Source organism: Notamacropus eugenii, chromosome 6 (assembly GCF_028372415.1).
Source record: "Notamacropus eugenii isolate mMacEug1 chromosome 6, mMacEug1.pri_v2, whole genome shotgun sequence".
NCBI classification, from domain to species: domain Eukaryota; kingdom Metazoa; phylum Chordata; class Mammalia; order Diprotodontia; family Macropodidae; genus Notamacropus; species Notamacropus eugenii.
Genome location: NC_092877.1, coordinates 185,540,385 through 185,546,519, shown reverse-complemented (window position 1 = coordinate 185,546,519; position 6,135 = coordinate 185,540,385). Strand labels below are relative to the sequence as shown.

At 40.3% G+C, this 6,135-nt stretch overlaps 1 pseudogene; it reads left to right on the top strand.

Annotated features, from left to right (window-relative positions):
- The first annotated feature begins 1,101 nt into the window (after nt 1-1,101).
- LOC140512504 (ubiquitin-conjugating enzyme E2 Q1 pseudogene) lies at nt 1,102-2,511 on the top strand (annotated as a pseudogene).
- The last annotated feature ends 3,624 nt before the right edge of the window (nt 2,512-6,135 follow it).

The following is a 6,135-nucleotide window of genomic DNA, read 5'->3' as shown; positions in this document are numbered from 1 at the left end:
AACACAATTACAAAACACTTCTCACTCAAATAAAATCAGATCTAAATAATTGGAAAAAACCAAAACATCATTCCCTCCTGGACAGGATGAACTCCTATATTAAAAATGATAATTCTAGGGGGGATCAGGAAGTGTGGCCGGCAGCGGCGGAGCCCGGAGGCTGAGGGGAGGCCAGAGGTGCCTGGCCCGCTGGCCCCGGAGCGGAGCGGAGGATGCAGCAGCCGCAGCCGCAGGGGCAGCAGCAGCAACCCGGGCCAGGCAGCAGCTGGGGGCGCTGGGGCAGGGGCAGGGGGTGATGCCGGCGGGGGGGGAGGGCCGGGGCCGGGGCCCTGCCTGAGGCAGGAGCTGAAGCTGCTCGAGTCCATCTTCCACCACTGCTGGGATTGGAAGCTCAATTCCGTGTGGACAGTCTCGGGCGGGTAAAGGTGGGAACTTCTAAATCTTAGAGTTCTCACGAGGCCCCCCATAATAACAACAGGGAATCGAGGAGGAAACCAAGCTATCTGGTGTATTTCTGCCTCTTCCCGTGAGATACGTGATGGGAGGAGCATCCCCGCTCTCGAGGCTGTCCCGGATCTGGGCACACCCATTGTTACCTAACATACTCGGTATTGACTTGTAAACTACGTGACGGGAGAGCTTAATTGGGGTCAGGAAAGCCTGAAGGCTCTCTTGGGCGGAGGGGCCACGTGTGAGGACAGCAGGCTCCGCTTTTCCTCTCTCCTCTCCCCCCTCCCCATCTCTCCCCACTTACACTTCTACTTCCAATCTCTTATTGTAAGATCTTTGCCTCCTTGGGAGATCTTTCTCTCTCCCTCCTAAGGAAGAATTCCCCCTGCACTTGTAACCAAGACCCTGAATAAAGCTCAACCCTTGTTCGACTCTGATAGGTCTCTTCTCTCATATGAGTATCCGGTTTGGCCAGCCAACGACCTCCGATAGAGGTAAGGTAAGACTCGGGTAGCCCACAGGCCTCTAGGCCTGGCACACCACGGCCACGAGCGCTTCCGCATTGCCAGCGCCTGCCTGGACGAGCTGAGCTGTGAGTTCCTGCTGGTCCAGGCCGGGGAGGCGCCCGGGCCGCACCTCCCCCAGCGGGGCCCCGCGCCCGGGGAGCCCGTCAGCATCCACTGCAACATCACGGAATCTTGTCCTGCGGTGCCCCCAATCTGGTCTGTGGAGTCTGATGACCCTAACTTGGCTGCCATACTGGAGAGACTTGTGGACATAAAGAAAGGGAATACTCTGCTGTTGCAGCATCTGAAGAGGATCATCTCTGACTTGTGCAAACTGTACAACCTCCCTCAGCATCCATATGTTGAGATGCTGGACCAGCCCCTGCCAGCAGAACAGTGCACACAAGAAGATGTTGCTTCAGAAGATGAAGATGAAGAGATGCCTGAGGATACAGAGGACTTAGATCACTATGGAATGAAAGAAGAAGAGCCAGATGAGGGGAAAAAGTCTGAGAATGATGGCATTGGGAAAGAGAACTTGGCCATATTAGAGAAAATTAAAAAGAACCAGAGGCAAGATTACTTAAATGGCGCAGTGTCTGGCTCGGTGCAGGCCCCTGACAGGCTGATGAAGGAGCTCAGGGATATTTACTGATCACAAAGTTTGAAAGGCGGAAACTATGCAGTCGAACTAGTCAATTGGAACGTCAAACTCCTCAAAGTTGACCAGGACAGCGCTTTGCACAACGATCTCCAGATCCTCAAAGAGAAAGAAGGAGCTGACTTCATTCTCCTCAACTTTCCTTTTAAAGACAACTTTCCCTTTGACCTACCATTTGTCAGGGTTGTCTCTCCAGTCCTCTTAGGAGGGTATGTTCTGGGTGGAGGTGCCATCTGCATGGAACTTCTCACCAAACAGGGCTGGAGCAGTGCCTACTCCATAGAGTCCGTGATCATGCAGATCAGTGCCACCCTGGTGAAAGGGAAAGCACGAGTACAGTTTGGAGCCAACAAATCTCAATACAGTCTGACAAGAGCACAGCAGTCCTACAAGTCCCTGGTGCAGATCCATGAAAAAAATGGCTGGTACACCCCCCCCCAAAGAAGACGGCTAACCCTGGAGTTTCTCCCTCCTCCCTCCCCAGGCACCACTGGAGCAATTACCTTTGAATGCTGCATTTGGATCTTACGTTGCCTCTGTGGTTCCCTTCCTCACTCACTCTTTTCCTGGACGTGATAGCTCTGTCTATTGCAAGACAATGATGGCTATTCTAAAAGCTAAGGAAAACAAAACAAAACACAGAACTGTTTCAGATATTCAAGACTGACTTAGAAACCAATCAACTACCTTGCTGGAACCCTTGCTAGCAGGCATTCTTATAAAAGAAACTTTTGAGCCTTCTTATATTGCTGGAAACTCAGGTGTGCTCCAGACTAGAGCAGCCTCCTTACCTATGCTATGGATTTTTAATTTATTTTCTCTTATTTCATGTACACTGCTTTTTTTGGTTACAATGTATGATGGATGTGTATGGAAAAAATGTATCTTTGGGAAAACAACTACAGTTTGTTAATTTGAAAAAAATGATAATTCTACCTAAATTAATTTACTTATTCAGTGCCCAACCAAACTAACAAAAATTATTTTCTATAGTTAAAAAAAAAACAACAATATCAGAATTCATTCAGGAGAACAAAATGTACAGAATAGCAAAGGATTAAATGAAAAGAAATAGGAGGGAAGGTGGTTTAACCTTTTCACACCTCATATTGTGTTATAACGCAGAAATCATCAAAAAACGCTTGATTAAGAAATAGAGAGGTTGATCTGTGGAATAGGTGAGGTACGTAAGGCATAGTAGTCAACGATTATAGTAGTTTCATGTTTGATAAACAGAAGGACCTCAGCTTCTGCTATAAGAACTTACTTTTTGAGAAAACTACTGGGAAAACTGGACAATGATGTGGTGAAAACTGGGCAGAGATTATAGTCTGACATCGTATACCACAATAAATTCCGAACGGGTGCATGATCTAATTATAAAGGCTGATATTATACACAAATTAGGACAGCAGGAAATAGTGTAATTTTCAGATTTATGAAGAATGGAAGAAATTCAAGATCACAAAATAGATAGAGAACATTATGAAATGGAAATGGATAATTTTGATTCCATTAAATGGAAAATGTCTTGCCCAAACACAGCCAATGCAACAAAAATTCAGAGGGCAGCAGGAAACTGGAAAAGAATTTTTTCAAACTTTTGACTGTGATAAAGACCTCATTTCTAAAATATATAGATTCCTGAGTCAAACTTAACAAGTATAGAATTCATTCCCCAACTGATGAATACTGAAAGGATATAAACACACAGTTTTCAAATGATAAAATTAAATATGTCTTTAGTCATACGAAAAGAAATCAAAACAACTCCGATGTACATACATCACATCCATCAGATTGGATAACATGACAAAATAGGAAAATTATAAATGGAGGTGATGTGCAAGAGTTGGAAGAGTAATTCATTATTGCTATAAGTTGATAAGTTGATCCAACCATTCTGTAGAGCCATTTGAAACCATGCTCAAAGGGCTACAAAAATGTGAATATCAAAAAACATTGCACATACCCTTTGACTCAGCAATACTGCTTCTAGGGCTGTATCCCAAAGAGATCATAAAAAGTGGGAATAGGACACACATATAGAAAAATTTTCATAGCAACTGACCAAGAACTGAATATTAAGTGGGTGGCCTCATTCAGGAATGGCTGAACGCGTTCTGGTATATGAATGGAGTGGAGTAATATTGTGTGATAAGAAACGATGAACAGGTAGACTTCAGAAAAACCTAAAAAAAAAAATTGCATGAACTGATGCTGAGGGAAATGAGCAGAACCAGGAGAATATTTTACACAATAACAGTCTTAGTGTGTGAGGACTGTTTCTAATAAACTTAGTCCTTCATATCAATACAAGGACTTAAAATATTTCCAAAGGACTCGATGCAAAATTTCATTCACATCCAGAGAAAAAACGATTGAGTTGGAATGTAGAATGAGATAGACTATTTTCTGTTTCGTTCTGTTTTTTTGTCTCATGGTTTCACCTATTCATTTTTTGCAGCCTAATAAATGTGAAAATATGTTTAATAAGAACGTATGTATAGAACACATACACGGTTATGTGCTTTTTTGGGGTAGCAGGGGGAAAGAGGGGAGAAAATTTAAAATTTATGGAAGTGATTTTTAAAAACTTAAATACATTAATTTCCTAAAAATAACAAAATAGAGAGAAAAACTGATTCAGGGTAGAGGAAAAAAATGTAAAATGAAAAAATTGAGAGTCTCGATATGATCAGATATAAATTGCAATTTCAAACACCATGGATGTTAATTTATTAATATTATATAAATTTGTATATAAAATACATAATATATTACATATATTATATATAATAAAATTATATAAATCTTAATTTAAGAAAATTAGATAAATAGAAATGTATACAGCCATAAAACGTCCTACTAATACTGGCTAAGAAAAGGAGTGTTGGATCATTGGAAAAGGTTAGATATACAAGACATAATAAACAATGACTGTAGTCATTGCTTAATAAATCTCTATTCTGCTACTTCTCGGGTAGGGACTCATTATTTAATAAAAAACTGCTAGGAAAACTGGAAAATAGTATGGCAGGAACTAGGCAGAGACCAATATCTTACACCATATACCACAATCAGGTCAAAATATATACGTTATTTAGACAACAAGAGTCAGATTATAAGCAGCTTAGGAGAGAAGGGAATTGTTTACCCGTCGATATACATGGAAAACTTGTGAACAGATAAAGAACATTCTAAAATGCAAAACGAAAAATTTTTATTACAACAAATATAAAAATATTTTCACAAAGCTAATTCCACCAGATTCGAGGGGAAGTAGAATACTGGGGAACAATTTCTCAGCTAGTGTATGTGATAAAGATGTCATTTCAACACGAGGAGAGAGAGGGGGAGAGGGAGAGAGGGAGAAGAATAGGGGAGGGGGAGACAGAGAGAACTAATTTGAATTTACAAGACTTCGAATTATTCACTAATTGAGAAATGGTTAAAGGATACCAATAGGCAATTTTCAGATAAATTAAATTGAATTGAATTAAAGCTATCTATAGTCAGAGGAAAAACTTGCTGTAAATCACTTGATTAGAAAAATGCAAATTAAAACAACAGTGAAGTATCACGTCATACCTATCAGATTGCCTAACATGACAATAGAGGAAAATGACAAATGTTGGAGAAAATGTGGAAAAATTGGAACATTAATGCATTCTTGATGGTGTGGTGAACTGACCCAACCAGTCTGGAGAACAATTTGAAACTATGGCCAAAGGGCGACAAAACTGTGCATGCCCTTTGACCAAGTAATATCACTTTTACTTCTGTATCCCAAAAGGATCATAAAAATGGAACAAAGACCCAGATGTATAAACAAAAATAATTATAGCAGCTATTTTTGTAGTGGTCAAGAACTGTAAATTTGGGGATGTTCATCAATTGGAGAGCGGATGAATAAATTGTGGTATATGAATGTAATGAAATACTAATGTTCCATAAGAAATGATGAGCAGTTGATTTTCTGAAAAATCTGGAATAATGTATGTGAACTAATGCTGAGTGAAGTGAGCAGGACCATGAGAACATTGTTCACAGTAATTGCAGTATTGTGCAATGACCAACTTTGAGAGCCTTAACTCTTTTCCAGTATATAGGCATCTAAGACAGTACCATAAGTCTTATGATAGAAAATGCTGTCCATATCCAGAGAAAGGAGTTATAGAATCTGAATGACGATGGAAGCTTGATATTCTCTCTCTCTATCTGTCTCTGTCTCTGTAATTAATGTTTCTCTCTCTCTTTCTCTCTGTGTGTGTCTGTCTCTCTCTTAATTTCTTCTTTCTCTATGTTTAATGTGATTTTCCATCAATTTCCTGTATTAGATTGCATGCCACCTTTGGGACAGGGGAGTGGAGGGAGGGAAAGATAATTTGGAAGTCTAAACATCATAGAAGTTAACGTTGAAAACTAAAAATACATAAATCAAAAAATATACTTAAAAATAAAAAAAATTAAAAGGCCTTTTATTCTTCTGTATTTTTTCTGTCTCCTTTACCAATC